This window comes from Podarcis cretensis, assembly GCF_951804945.1.
Source record: "Podarcis cretensis genome assembly, chromosome: 6".
In the NCBI taxonomy this organism is placed as follows: domain Eukaryota; kingdom Metazoa; phylum Chordata; class Lepidosauria; order Squamata; family Lacertidae; genus Podarcis; species Podarcis cretensis.
In genome coordinates, this window is record NC_137175.1 from 46,626,146 (window position 1) to 46,642,217 (window position 16,072).

General features: G+C 44.3%; 1 long non-coding RNA gene across 1 annotated transcript in view; it reads left to right on the forward strand.

Annotated features, from left to right (window-relative positions):
• Positions 1 to 3,470: 3,470 nt before the first annotated feature.
• Positions 3,471 to 16,072, forward strand: part of LOC307219035 — a 34,259-nt gene continuing 21,657 nt past the window's right edge. The window contains exon 1 of the long non-coding RNA XR_013840279.1: positions 3,471 to 3,571. This is a non-coding gene — a long non-coding RNA (uncharacterized lncRNA). The remainder of the gene's footprint in view (positions 3,572 to 16,072) is intronic.

Below are 16,072 nucleotides of genomic sequence, written 5' to 3' on the forward strand. Positions count from 1 at the left end.
TTCCGCCACGCCGCCGGAGCACGATTTCTGTTCTCATCCTGAAGCAAAGTTCTTAACCCGAGGTAATATTTCTGGGTTAGCGGAGTCTGTAACCTGAAGTGTATGTAACTTGAAGCGTATGTAACCCAAGGTACCACTGTACTGCAATTGGGACACTTCCCCATCAACCACAGTCTGCCCACAGCAGCCAGCCCCCACTTGCCTGTCAGCACTGCCTGTCAGCTTCCTTCTCCTTAATATTGTATTTGTAGGATTCAGCAGGGAGGAGGATGGGGACAAAACTAGAATTACTTGGCCCTGTCTGTCATTGGCTCCGGCTCCGGTTACTGTAGGCCTCCCTGCCTTCTGCCCCACCAATCTCAAGAGGACCAGCCAACACTATAGCAGAGACCTTCACAGAGCCCATTGCTGCGGCCCATATGTTAAGAGCCCCTTTGCCAGTGATCTGGAATGAGAGGCACAAACCTATACATCTTGAAATTCAGGGTGTTGGCACTAGCCTGTAAGCCCCTATATAGCTCAGAGGCAGGGTGCTTTAGAGACCCCCTTACATACTTCTGCAGGATATTTTCTCCTAAAAATTCCAAAGTGGCGAGAATCTGGCTCCACAGTAACTTGGAGCAGGGCTTTTAGCGTGGCTGCCTGTGTTCTGTGTAACAATCAGCATTCCTTATTTTCTGTGCTGTTTTAAGTTGTTGTTTTTATATTCACTTTGAGACATATATGTGGAAGGTGATATAATAATAACAGTAATAATAACTTTTTCCTCAGAAGAAAGTCTCTTGGTTTTCATTTTTCAATGGCGCTTACTCCCAAGTAAGTGTATATCGGATTGCAGCTTGAGGTATATAATCATGATCAGGCTCTACTGCTGTTCATACAAGGGAGCAGAGGAACACTGTGTGTGTGTGTGTGTGTGTGTGTGTGTGTGTGTGTGTGGTGAGGAGCTCACACAAAATCCTTGATACATGGTAAGGGAGAGGTTCCTAGGATGCAGAGCTGTGCATTCTAGAGGACACCTATCAGGAGTGCTGCAGCAACATATTTCCTGCATTGGTAGAGGCTTGCCGCTTGACCTTTGGGCTCTGTTCCTCTTCCACAGCCTGATTCTGTGAGGTCAGGCTGAGCCCCCATCTTCCTCTCTCCCATTAGGACTGCTCTCTCAAAGCAGTCCCGAGTTTTAGCAGCAGTGGTAATCCTGGGGCACACCAAAAGCATAGCATCCAAAGAATTTGGGAACGGTCGCTGCTGCTGTTCATTTTCCACACACTAATCTTAAGCATCGTCTGTGACAATTCTCCAGCAGCTGTTCAAGGCCTGCTGTTCTTTTCGAGGATTTGGACGACGTCAGTGGCACGAGTTCACTGTGGTAAAGGGAAATAACTCGGGGAGATATAGCAGGAACCTTGTCCTTGCTCCAAGGCAACCTTCTCAGTTGCCAACATTCCTTGACAACTTTCCCTTTTACTCAGCTCCGGTTTGAAAAAGTACCCAGTTGAGGAAGGGACTTCCCTCTCATGACTCACATGTCGGTCATACGCAGCGGTGACTCAGCAGTGTTTGACACCAGGCCATATGTTCTCACGGGATCTGAAGCAGGAGGGGAGGAGAAGGCGAAATCAAGGGCAAGCAGCACAGGAGAGGGCACAGGGAAGAGGCAGAAGGGAAGGAGAGAAAAAAACTGCCAGGGATTCATGGCAAGAGGACTGGGGCTGTTATACAGGACTAGGTACTGTTTTAAACACAAAGCCACCTTGTAATGGGTCAAATTATTTGTCAGCTGATACAAGGAAAAAACTGCTCCTTTCCTCTTATGGCCTTATGGGGTACCCAAGAGCCCATATAGAGTCCTCTTTTAGGTTATCTATCAGTAGGAGAAAATAACAGAGGCAAACCAGAGGATATTGAGAAGCAAGGCAGCTAGTCAGCCTGATCTTTATTAAAGCTGTTGCAACAGGGTGCTCCCCCCACATGCAGGAGAGAGGGGGGGAGGGACCCAGAACAAAGGTGTGGCCGCCCTTATATAGACTTTTGGAATTGCCCACCCTCGAACTCCAGACCACCCCCAGAAACATCATACATACATCACGGAAAGGGTGTAGCCCAGGACCACCTCCCCCAACACATCATTCATCCATCACAGGGGGTGATCTAAAACAGAATCCTGAGTGTGTCATTTATCTCCTGTCTGGCAGGTTACCTGGTTGTATTCTCTGGGTTTTGGCCACTTTTGTTATTACAGTGGTACCTCTGGTTGCGAACGCGATCCGTTCTGGAGCCCCGTTTGCAACATGAGCAGAACACAATCTGCATCTGCGCATCTGCGTGTGCGTGGGTCGCAATTCGCCGCCTCTGCGCATGCACGCGACATCATTTTGAGGGTCTTCACGAGCGGCGAAACCTGGAAGTAACCCTTTCCGGTACTTCCAGGTTGCCGTGGGATGCAACCTGAAAAGATTTAACCTGAAGCAAACGTTACAAGAGGTATGACTGTATAACTACTTAATTCCTGAATCCAGGTCACAGGCTCACCCTATTCACACTTTAAATGTGAGCACAGAGACAATGGGGAGGTTTTTTCAGTTCTTCCCTCCTTGCTGAGAAACTTTTGGTCAGTTTGGGAGAGTCAAAATGGTTTCAGGACTGTCTTCCTCTACAGTTTCAGACATGTGGTTTATGTATTTATGTATGTGTTTGCCTTGTACATTCAATTTATATATTCGAGACCTTAAATTCTTATAACACAGCCCAGCATTGCTTGTTATGCCTGGCACTGGCTCTCTGGTGCAGAGGGCCTTATTACTGGAGATGGCAGGGATTAAACCTGGGACCATATACATATAATATGCTCTCAGTCTCTGAAGGTTTTTGTTGTTGCTGGCCTCCTTTTGTCCTTCTGCCACAAGTGTCTGGCACTCTCCCCTGTGGCTAGAGAGTAGCGATGGGGAACCTTTTCCAGGGCAAGGACTGCAATACTTTTGGACAATTATCCAGGAACAATATGCCAATGGCTCCAGAGGCAAAAGTGGACATGGCTAGAGAAAAATGTGGCCAGAGCAATGAATGAGAAATTTAATTCTGTGCAGTATTCAGGCAAACAAGAAGCACTATTAGGGTTCACGTATACATTCCAGACAGGCAAAAACATTTGGGGAAGGCACAAGAAGTGTTGGCGAGGTGATGCTGGCCAGGGCTTTTTTAGCACTGGATGTGGCTCAGGAGATTATGTGGCCTGGGAAGAGTCGTAGGGGCCAGAAGCCTTGAGGTGCTCCATTCCTGCTCTAGATATTTCAGTGTGCTAAATACAAGACTTTCATTTCAATCTAGACCCAACTTACTGAGGGTGCCTCCCTCACGACTCCCCTGGCCATTGTATGCATTAAGCCTCAGCCAGATGCTTTGCCAATTCCAGAGGGGAAATAGTTGATGGTTGCTTAGCAACACCAGACACTCTCCTCAACATGGCTCCGGGTAGAGGCCTAGTACTCATTGCTCTGTCCAACAGTAGAGATCTCTGCGTTAGCATGTCCTAACTGTGAATTGCTGTCGCTTGTGTGAAGCTGTTCAAAAGGTACCCTGCTCCAGTATTGTCTGATTTTGACTTTTAGGAGTAAGTTCTTGAGAAATTAGTCCAGCCCCCTGCAATGCAGGAATCCTGCCCACAGCTGTCTCTGGGTGGGTTTGAACCACCAGCCTTCTGGTTAATAGCCAGACACACTGACCCATTGTGCCACAGAAGGTGTATGTAAGAACCCATTTACTATACCACCCACTTTTGTATCTAGCCCCACCCACCTGCCAGTGTTTTAAAACCAGTTGCCAAACTGCTCCAGAGGTTGGGGGTAAGATGGTGTTGGTGATACCATCTGTGCTAGCCAATTGGCACTACCTCAGCTAGTGTGTTCCCATTCAAATTGCACCACTTCATAAAGCTGCTGAACCGGTTTCCTCAGAGCTCTCTTTGGAATAGGAAAAAAAAGATACCTTTGGACTGGTCTCAATGAGAGAGGTAGCAAAACATGCCATCTGCTCTACAAATGTGACATCTGTCTTTAATCCTACCTAAGCTGGAACAGGACAAAGGCTGTCAGGAGGAACAAAAGGCTTTCATAAAGGGGCTACAAGAATGAGGCTTTAAAAAAATTAACCGCTAACAGAAAACACAGAAAAAAGTTGGAGTTGTGGTGCCCAATAAATGTTTTGCAGTGGGCTGTGAAACCAAGGAGAAAGTAGCTACAGGCAGCAACCAATGGACAGCAGGGGTTTTATTTCAGGTACAGTTGCAGTCAACTTGGGGTGCTGCCACTCACCTGACCTCCGGATGGTTGCATCGCTGCGATGGAGAGTTTGCCGCAGTGCGAATGCATTGGCAGGATCACCGGATTGGTTCTTCCACTGTGTTTGCATCATGCTGACCTAGCCACCATGTTATAACTGACTGGAGGTCAGGTGAATGGCAGTACCCCATCATACTGTTTGCTACCACCCAGGTCTCATTATCATCCCTTGGCTGGCAAGCAACAATTCACAAGTGCATTTTAAAAGTGATGTCAAATTTTATGTTTTTAAAGAACCATGTGTACCCATATGTGCTCTTCTGCCACTGTCCACATCAATCTGTTTAGGACATTTGGAAAGCATTAATAATTCAAGGTTAGCTTATAGCTTCTCAGGTTTCGTCATCCCACAGACCGGTCTCCAACAACTCTCCACAGTTCTCTGTCTTGAGCAAGTCATTGCAAGTCAGCATGCATCTCCACCCTTTTCCTTTATCTTAATATTATACCTTCCCAGTTCTTTTGCATATTGGGTGCTTTCTGTGGTTGTGTACAACTGGGGTATAAAGCAAATGTCATCTTGTGGCAGCTTGTAAGAACATACATTTTGTTCATTTAATACAACAGCACTGGGGCGGAATTAAACAAACTTGTCATTGTTTGATTATAGAATTTGACTTCCGGGACGCCACAGCCCATGAATTGATTAATGCTTATCCAACAACAAAATATCTCTTTCCCCACTTACCACTAGATGCTCGATAGTACCAGCCTGCAACCTGGTGCTCATCCAAACCTTATGGGACTACAACACCCATCTCCCCTGACTATTGGTCATGCAGGCTGTGACTGATTGGAACTGGAGTCCAACAGCATCTGGAGAGCACATGGTTGCGGAAGGCTACTCTGTGGTCTTAGTACTCTGCTAATACATTCATGCCCCAGTGTCATCACCTCCCCTACTGTGTACCAGAGATCCTATTTCTTCATGCTATTCTTCCACCCTCCAATAGCCAAAGCAAATTAGTGGCTAGAGAGAGCCTAGCAGAGAAGCAGTAGCTGAGGTCCCTCAGAAATGCTTCTCCCACCAGGACATTTATTGTGTGTACTGGCTACATTTCTATGCCATGCTTTCTGGGCGGTTCACAGAATATTTGTTTGTTTTCTATACTGCCCTTCAGGCAAGGATCACAGGGTGGTTTACAGTACAAAACCACAAAAATACATAGCATAGTAACAAACAAAAATAAAAGCAATAACTCTCTATCAGACTAGAGAGTCTCACAATAAAATATAATAAAAATCTAAAAAAAATTAAATCAAAATATTCCTGGAATAAAACTAAAGCAAAACCAACAATTGAGGACAATGGCAGCGTAAGGACTGGAAAAGCATGAACACATTTTTAACAATAAAGGACATCTGGGATTTGAGCTTGCTATGCAGGGGTCAGATGTGTGCCAGAGAACTTTTGTAAGATGCGTTTGTGAGACTGGATGTGTGCTTATAGTGCTTTTTCTGGGGGGGCTCAAGAGTATGCAGTACTGGCACCTTTTTTCTAGAAGTAAAGCAATGTGTGTTTACATGGTGTGTTTGTGTGTATTAAAGAGATATAGGGAGAGAGAAAGAAAAGAAAAGAAAAGAAAAGAAAAGAAAAGAAAAGAAAAGAAAAGAAAAGAAAAGAAAAGAAAAGAAAAGAAAGAGGGTTTCCAGGCCAAATGGGGACTTAATATTGTAAACTGGTTGTTGACATACCTCAAATGGGTATGTCAAATGGGTATGTCAGCCCCCCCCCTTTAACTCAATGGATTTCCCACACAAAAATGAGGGGGGAAATATGACCTGTTATTTTGTTGCCAGCATTAGGTACCTGCTTTTTAGAGTCAGACCACTGCTCCATCTAGCTCAGTATTGTCTACACTGACTGGCAGAGACTCTCCAGGGTTTCAGGCAACGAGTCTTTCCTAACCCTACCTGGGGATGCTGGAGATTGAACCGGGGGCTTTCTGTATGCAAGGCAGATGCTCTGCCACTGAGCTACAGTCCTTCCCCACACGTAGTATGGGCACTGCAAGCGTGAGAAGCACCAGCTCAACAATAAACACCCATCTAGAAGCAACCCGATGAAATATTATAGAGAAAGGGTTTATATAATAAGTAAACTCAGACGCAACATTTCATGGATTTCCACTGGTTGAGCTATATTCTCAATTAGTAAGTGAAGGTAGCTTCATTTCAGTCAATGGATAAGATCTTTGGCCACCACAAAATCAATGCTGCTGCCTTCAAAGTAATGGGATAGGTTCCAGCAGGTATAAATGACTGCAGTGGCATTTATTGTTCCCATGCAGGCTTTCTGCACCGACATCTGAGGAGCTCGGAGGAAACCGTTTCCATGGGCTTTCTTACCATCGTGTGCACAGACACACAAAGGGACAAAATATATTTTCTTTCTGAGCTGGTAGAGATCCCTCTATACACGGGCTTATTGTACCTTTAGCACATTTATACTTCTGGGCTCTTTACCAGAAAACTCAAAAGGGTGCCTCTAAAGTTGTTTTGTCTGACACACATGAAACAAGAAGATGGCACCCCTCACTGGAGGCATGACTCAACAGGCTCAAGACAAAGCACTGTTTTCTTTTTCCTTGGCTTCTAACTTGGATATGATAAGAACATATTGCTGAATAACTTCACTTCCCCGAGTGGTGAGAAGAACAGAATTTAAGATTCAGAAAGGACTGTGTGGATCATCTACTCTAGGCACCCCCAAACTTGGCCCGCCAGCTGTTTTGGGACTACAACTCCCATCATCCCTAGCTAACAGGACCAGTGGTCAGGGATGATGGGAACTGTAGTCCCAAATCAGCTGGAGGGCCGAGTTTGGGGATGCCTGATTCTACTCTAACCCCTTGTTTTGTACAGGAGCTACAATGCAGGATGTAACTACGGCATTTCAGGGAGATTGCCATCCAGTCTCTGCTTAAATGCCTATTGTGCATGTTGAAGGCAGAAAGAAGGAGCAGGGGACAAGGGTAGGGGGCGCAAGAGCCAGTAACAGGCAGAGTCAATTACGGTGCCATCTACACGATACTTTTCAAATACAGTATCATCCCACTTGGCATGGCATCCCACAAATCACCCTGGGAGCTGTAGTTTAAGGGTGCTGAGACACCCCCCCCCAAAGTTGGAGTTCCCAGAGTGGCTTGGGCAGCCAACCCCTCTTCCCAGGGAACTCTGGGAACTATAACTACATGGGGTGGCATCACCTGACCTCCCGGCAACCGAGTCTCTGCTGCTTATTGGGAGGGAGAGTGGGACATTAAGCAGTGGAGAGGTCAGCACTGTGCAAATGCATCAGCAGGAGCACCTGTGGGTGGGACTGCACAGTGTCAACCGTCCTGCTACCTCACCCCTCCCACTCTCCCTTCCCGTATGCAGCAGCCATCCTCTGTCACACCCACCCCATTGTCTGCTGCTATTTTCAATCGCATGTAGCATACTTCCAGAGTAAAAGTATAGTAAAGCACTGGTAGAGAGTGAATGGATAATCCGAGGTTGAACATTCTAGGGCCTTTTAAATGTGTTTGTGGGAGGGGGGGTTATTGTTTTGTTTCTGTTCTTCTTTTATTATGTATTTTGTGTTCTGATTTTGTGTTTTGATGTTGTAAACCACCCTGTGATCTTTGGATGAAGGCTGGTGTACAAATTTAATCAATAATACTAAATATTGGCCGCTGATTGAGTCAAACAATTGGTATACCTAGACCAGTGTTGTCTACTCTGGCAGTGAATGGCACCCATGGTCTCATGCAGAGGTTGCACCCAGTCTTGCTATCTGGGATCTGCTTTTGATTGGAAACCTTCTTCATGCAAAGCTGGGGCTCCACCATTAAGCTATGACTCCATCCCAGATTCTTACAAATTCCGCTGAAACAGCTGATGGAGCACCAGTGTGACATACTATCCTTTTGTTTTCATGGTTGACGCCAGCCAACAAAGATCTTAAAGCCAAATCTGGCCACAGAAATGCTTCCCATTTGCAACTTGAAAGACAGGCATTGGGCGGCGAGAATGATGGATTTGACAATGGGATTTTAGGGCAGTCTGCTTTGCAGATGGGTGCCTTGGCCCACTGCCGTCCATCCCATCCTTGAAGCTGCTGCTCTGTAAAACTGGTGGCTGATCTGAGTTCTAGGTACAAACAAGTTCGAGGTCTGTGTCAGGCTTAGGTGATTTTGTGGCAGAATAACCATTACCTTGGGAGGGACGCAGGTGGTGCTGTGGGTTAAATCACAGAGCCTAGGACTTGCCGATCAGAAGGCCGGCAGTTCAAATCCCTGGGACGGGGTGAGCTCCCATTGCTCGGTCCCTGCTCCTGCCAACCTAGCAGTTCAAAAGCACATCCAAGTGCAAGTAGATAAATAGGTACCGCTCCAGCAGGAAGGTAAACGGCGTTTCCGTGCGCTGCTCTGGTTCGCCAGAAGCGACTTGGTCATGCTGGCCACATGACCCGGAAGCTGTACGCCGGCTCCCTTGGCCAATAAAGCGAGATGAGCGCTGCAACTCCAGAGTCGGTCACGACTGGACCTAATGGTCGGGGTCCCTTTACCTTTACCTAACCATTACCTTACTAGTGAGATTTTTGGGATAGAGAAATTTTCAGTACCGCAATCCCATTCATGGATTCAGTAGGATAGCTCATTTGGGAGAACATGAGACTCTTAACCTCAGAGTTGTGGGTTCATCCTCTGCCGACTTAGCTATCCCTAGGAATAGTACTAGAGCACCACAATATCTTACAACTAGGTAGTAAGCCTGGGGTCTCTAACGTGGTGCCCATGGTGCAAGATTCCTGCATTGCAGGGGATTGGACAAGATGACCCTTGTGCTCCCTTGCAACTCTACGGTTATATGATTCTATTTCAAGCAACAGACTTGCAAGGTGTCCTTGGGTAAGTCCGTTTCTTCCTCCTTTCCCCCCACAATTTGGGATGACCATCAAAAGTAATTGCATGCAAGCACCTTGACTCACTCACTACAGACTGTCTTGTATCCATCACAGCGAGAGGCTGTGACTTTGCTTTAAAGAGAACTTGAAAATGCTACTTTATGTTCAGTGGTACCTTGGTTCTCAAACTTAATCTGTTCTGGAAGTCCATTCCAAAACCAAGAGGCGCTTTCCTATAGAAAGTAACGCAAAATGGATTAATCTGTTCCAGGCTTTTAAAAACAAACCCCCAAACAGCACTTTAACATGAATTTTACTATCGAACGAGACCATTGATCCATAACATGAAAGCAATAAAGAATGTACTGCAGTCACACAATCAGTCAATCTGTAGCTGAACAGTCACAAAAACAAAACAAAAAAGAGCTGCAAAAACAAAAACGCAAAATAAATAGCAAAAACAGATGGACCTCAGTGTAACACTCGAAACAGAAGTGTGGCACTCAAAGCGGAAGCGTAACACTCAAAACGGAGCACATTCGGCTTCTGAAAAAGGTTTGCAAACTGGAACACTTACTTCCAGGTTTGCAGTGTTTGGGTTTTGGGTTTCAGTTGTTTGAGTACCAAGGCGTATGAGAACCAAAGTACCATAGTACAAGCAATGCCTCCCTCCCAAGATTGTGGGGATTTGCTGCCATCTTGTGTGCAGCTGGAGCATAGTATCTAGTAGATAAATGTATTCAGGTAGGTAGCTGTGTTGGTCTGATCCAGTCGAAATATATACTGTATAAAAAAATAAAAACTTGTCCAGATAATTGTATGGGAGGCTGCTGTGTAATCATCACCTTGAGACTATGCTGCATCTGCCTTGAATGACTGTGGGTGGAATATTTTGTTTCTTTGTGAAGTGGGAACCAGAGTTTCTGTTATGGAGAGGGGAATAAGAGAGCATTGCAAATACATTTTAAAATGTTTGACTGCTTTCAGTTTTGCAAATCTGAAACAAGAAAACTGTTCTGGCAAATATTTTGCAGTGCCTTGTATTCTAGGAGGGATTTTAGGTCCACAAATGTTTTCCTGCTAAATAAAACATGGAATAATGTACACGCACAACCATACTGACCAGTTCAACTTCTGATATACATTTGCAATGATGCAGGTAATTATATCTAATAACATCAAGCAGAAGAAGAATGTAGGCTGTCAAATGGGTTGGACAGTCAAACATATTTATTCAGCTTTTATTAAATCAATTTCTTTAAATTCAGATTATGATCCTTAATAATTGTCTTTTTTCTGGTATTTGAGTTCATGTATACATATCTGTAGGGACGCAGGTGGCGCTGTGGGTTAAAGCCTCAGCGCCTAGGGCTTGCCGATCGAAAGGTCGGCGGTTCGAATCCCTGCGGCGGGGTGCGCTCCCGCTGCTCAGTCCCAGCACCTGCCAACCTAGCAGTTCGAAAGCACCTCCGGGTGCAAGTAGATAAATAGGGACCGCTTACCAGCGGGAAGGTAAACGGCGTTTCCGTGTGCGGCTCTGGCTCGCCAGAGCAGCGATGTCACGCTGGCCACATGACCCGGAAGTGTCTCCGGACAGCGCTGGCCCCTGGCCTCTTAAGTGAGATGGGCGCACAACCCCAAAGTCTGTCAAGACTGGCCCGTACGGGCAGGGGTACCTTTACCTTTACCTTATACATATCTGAAGCTTTTTTCCTGCTGCTATTAAAAGCTACAAAGGTTTAAGCTATAAAGGGTTGATGGCTGTTTTTGGACTACAACTCCCATCATCCCTAGCTAGCAGGACCAGTGGTCAGGGTTGATGGGAATTGCAGTCCAAAACCAGCTGTCAACCCGGCATGCATACTTATGGTATGATAAGGCAAAGGTGTATAAAGGCTTTAAAAACCATATTGTAAGGAAAGCATTGTATAATGTCTGGATTCGATATAAAGATTTGTTGGAAAGTAAAACTCCCAGGTGGGTGTCACCAATGGAAGCTAAGGAAGTGAAAAAGCTTAATATGGACTCTAAATGGCCAAAATATTGTGAAATTTTAGAATATGATGGTGAAAGGGTTAAACTTCAGAGTTACGAGAAATTAAAGCCCAAAGTTCGAGATTGGTTGCACTATCATCAGATAAATGAGACATTCAAACAAGACAGGAAAATAGGATTTCAGAAAGAGAGGTCAAAACTAGAAACAGAATTGTTAGAACCCAATACTAAGAACCTATCAAGAATGTATAATTTGCTGCTGAAATGGAACACAGAGGAGGAGACGGTGAAATCAGCTATGATTAAATGGGCACAAGATATTGGTCATGATATTATGTTTGCTGACTGGGAACAGTTATGGACTACCGGTATTAAATTTACTGCATGTAATGCTTTAAAAGAAAACATAATGAAAATGATCTACAGGTGGTACATGACCCCAGTCAAGCTTGCAAAAATCTATCATCTGCCCAATAATAAATGTTGGAAATGTAATGAGACTGAAGGTACTTTTTATCACCTTTGGTGGACCTGCCCGAAGATTAAAGCTTTTTGGGAAATGATCTATAATGAAATTAAGAAAGTCCTTAAGTGGACTTTTCCTAAGAAACCAGAGGCTTTTCTCTTGGGCATGGTTGGCCAATTGGTGTTAAAGAAGGATAGGATTTTCTTTATGTATGCTACCACAGCAGCAAGAATTCTACTGGCGAAGTATTGGAAGAGGCAAGAACTACCTACTCTGGAAGAATGGCAAACAAAGGTGATGGACTTTATGGGACTGGCTGAGATGACGGGCAGAATCCGTGACCAGGGGAAGGAGACAGTGGAAGAGGACTGGAAGAAATTCAAAATATACCTTAAAAACTGTTGTAAAATTGAGGAATGCTAAGATGTCAAGGGGTAAGAAACAGAGAATTACAGCTGTAACTAAAAAACTAAAGGAAATTTAATGAAAGGGAATCAAGATAAATTGACCAAAGGGTTGCTAAAGAACCATAAAACAAGGATGCAGGGATGGGGAGGTATGGGGAAGTCGAAGGAAAGAAGGTGTATGAAAATACAATTTTGAAGTTATATTTGTTTAAATGTTTGGTATGTTTTTGTTTTGTGTTTTGAGTTTTTGTTTTGTGCTTTGTTTTTATTATGTGTTTGAAAAATGAATAAAAATTATTAAAAAAAAAACCCAAAACCAGCTGTCAACCCAAGTTTAGGAAACACTGGTCTAAGCAATTACAAGCTATAAAGGTCTGAGAGTGCCCTTGTACAATCTGTTTTCATCCTTATAAAATGAAATGTGCTCACTGCACTCCCTTCCTTGTGTCGCCAATTTAGTGGGAGTTTAAAACTGTGCTTCAGTTCACCAGGAACTGATGAATTACTGGCCTAGCACTAGCTTTTTAACATATATATATATATATATATATATATATATATATATATATATATAATATTGTTGCTGAACCCAGAGGAACAACAGAAGGAAGCTTGTTGTGTCTGAGACAGAAATGTCATGTTACGGCTGAATTAGGGGAATACGATTCAGAATAAACTAGCAGGAATTAAGCTTTCTGAGGGCAAGCACAATATGCTGAAAAAATAAGTGATATAAATATTCAGCAGTGTTTCCACTTAGATTCTGAAACATTAAGGGTATGTTCCTCTGGGAACTTATATGCAGGCTTCATTTATTTTCAAAATGAGAAAAATGGAACCCAGAATACAAAGACAAAACAACTTCAGTAAAAGGGTATTTTCAGCAAAAGATGCTAAGCTTTTGAACTGAGGAACTCATCAGTGCGTATCTTTGAGAACAAAATTACATTACTCAATAGGGATGAGCGTGATTCTAAAATTGACCAAATTAGATAAAATCCTTGCCTAGTATCTATACAAATATTTGGATAACCATTTTAATCAAGTGATAAGAATTTTAAAATTTAAAAACCAATTTGAGTCTTTGTGTGTTTATGTAGTCAGAAGCTCACCACGCACTTACAACGGACAGAAAAATATTGGCAAAGTTGGGGTAAATCTAAGGTTTACAGATGTCTGAAAATCTTTAGGGGGAAAAAACCTAAGGAGTAAAGTCAGTGGTGTGTTTCTAGAAAAAGAGGTGGCAGAGCTTGCCATGAACACCTCCCTTGTTCTCTTATAATGGCAATGGCACCTACCTGAGATCTGCCGGAACTGAGTTGTAGTGAGGTCTGGCTGAAAAAAAGCCCTGGGTAAAATCCATACCAAAAGGGCCTCATTATAACTGAGACATTTTAATGAGAGGGGTAAATCCTAACAATTGGGTGGGAGGAGAGAATAGAATAGAGTGGCTAGAAAAGCAGAAAACATGGTGCGTGTGATACATGAGAAAGACTAGATGGGTCTTTTAGACTGATCAAGAGGGCTCAGTGGGCAAGAAATGCTGACTGACTGATGGAGTGGGATGAAAACTGAAAGAGAGAGAGAGAGTGTGTGTGTGTGTGTTGGGGTGGGAGTGGGGAATAAAGTGTCTGGAATCCTGTACAAAAGCCCTTCACACTACAACATTTTGTTGCAGGTCCCCTTCATTCCCTCCACTTTTTAATGTGGAAACTGTAAGTGTCACTGCTTATGTTGTCGACATGGTGCCATCCTCACACAGCAGGGAGGTATCTTCATCTGGCACCTAAGGTTTGCTGAAGAACAAAAGTCCTTTCCAGGAAAAGAAATACCCTACAGGAAGGGATCATAGAACAGATCAGTGGAGGAAGAGTGGGGTGGACGTGGTGAGAACATTGCCTCTGTGAACTGCTGCTTTCGCCATGCCCCTGAAGGGCTGAGTCAGTTCCAGCTCTTTTAGGGAGTGGATAGACTAAGGAGAAGGCTGCAGAAGGAGGGAGAGACTGTTATTGGGTGCTCCCAGAGGACACTGAGGAGAGTGCCTCAGCGCCCACCTCAGTAATTGCACAGAGTGCAGTGGTGTGCCCGTAGAAAGCATTGCTAATAACAAGGCCAGTGGAAGTGATGATATTCCAGCTGAACTATTTAAAATTTTAAAAGATGATGCTGTTAAGGTGCTACACTCAATATGCCAGCAAGTTTGGAAAACTCAGCAGTGGCCAGAGGATTGGAGAAGATCAGTCTACATCCCAATCCCAAAGAAGGGAAGTGCCAAAGAATGCTCCAACTACTGCACAATTGCGCTTATTTCATATGCTAGCAAGGTTATGCTTAAAATTCTACAAGGCAGGCTTAAGCAGTATGTGGACCGAGAACTCCCAGAAGTGCAAGCTGGATTTCGAAGGGGCAGAGGAACCAGAGACCAAATTGCAAACATGCGCTGGATTATGGAGAAAGCGAGAGAGTTCCAGAAAAACATCTACTTCTGCTTCATTGACTACGCAAAAGCATTTGACTGTGTCAACCACAGCAAACTATGGCAATTTCTTAAAGAAATGGGAGTGCCTGATCACCTCATCTGTCTCCTGAGAAATCTCTATGTGGGACAAGAAGCTACAGTTAGTACTGGATATGGAACAACTGATTGGTTCAAAATTGGGAAAGGAGTACGACAAGGCTGTATATTGTCTCTCTGCTTATTTAACTTATATGCAGAATTCATCATGCGAAAGGCTGGCCTGGATGAATCCCAAGCCAGAATTAAGATTGCCGGAAGAAATATCAACAACCTCAGATATGCAGATGACACAACCTTGAAGGCAGAAAGTGAGGAGGAATTAAAGAACCTTTTAATATGGTCTGAAGCTCAGTATAAAAAAACTAAGATCACGGCCACTGGTCCCATCACCTACTGGCAAATAGAAGGGGAAGAAATGGAGGCAGTGAGAGATTTTCCTTTCTTGGGTTCTATGATCACTGAAGATGGTGACAGCAGTCACAAAATTAAAAGACACCTGCTTCTTGGGAGAAAAGCAATGACAAACCTAGGCAGCATCTCAAAAAGCAGAGACATCACCTTGCTGGCAAAGGTTTGTATAGTTAAAGCTATGGTTTTTCCAGTAGTGATGTATGGAAGTGAGAGCAGGACCGTAAAGAAGGCTGATCGCCGAAGAATTGATGCTTTTGAATTATGGTGCTGGAGGAGACTCTTGAGAGTCCCATGGACTGCAAGAAGATCAAACCTCTCCATTCTGAAGGAAATCAGCCCTGAGTGCTCACTGGAAGGACAGATCCTGAAGCTGAGTCTCCAATACTTAGGCCACCTCATGAGAAGAGAAGACTCCCTGGAAAAGACCCTGATGTTGGGAAAGACGGAGGGCACAAGGAGAAGGGGACGACAGAGGACGAGATGGTTGGACAGTGTTCTCGAAGCTACCAGCATGAGTTTGACCAGACTACGGGAGACAGTGGAAGACAGGAGTGCCTGGCATGCTCTCCATGGGGGTCACGAAGAGTTGGACACGTCTAAACAACTAAACAGCAGCAACAACAACAGCAGCAGCAGTGGTGTGCACTCAGTAATGCACCAGAGTAATGCCTTGAGTTCAAGGCAAAAAAAAAAAAAAAAAAAAGTAATCAGGTTTTGCTCAAGCAAGTCCCATTCTCCTTCCCACCAGCATTTTCTTTGTTGATCTTCAAACAAAGAAAATGCTGGTGGGAAGGAGAATGGGACTTGCTTGAGCAAAACCTGATTACTTTTTTTTTTGCCTTGGACTCACTGAAGTGACTCAAAACTGTATCTTTAAGAGTTTGCTTTTTCCTCCGATGGCTTTGTTCTCTTGTGCCATGTCCTTTTAGATTGTGCGCACCTCTTCTCTGTTCAGGAAGGATGGGAGTACAATTCTGGCATCCAGTGAAATGGATGGGCATGTTTAAGGGGATGTATTCAATGTAGGAGAGGCCAAGCTAGCGCAAA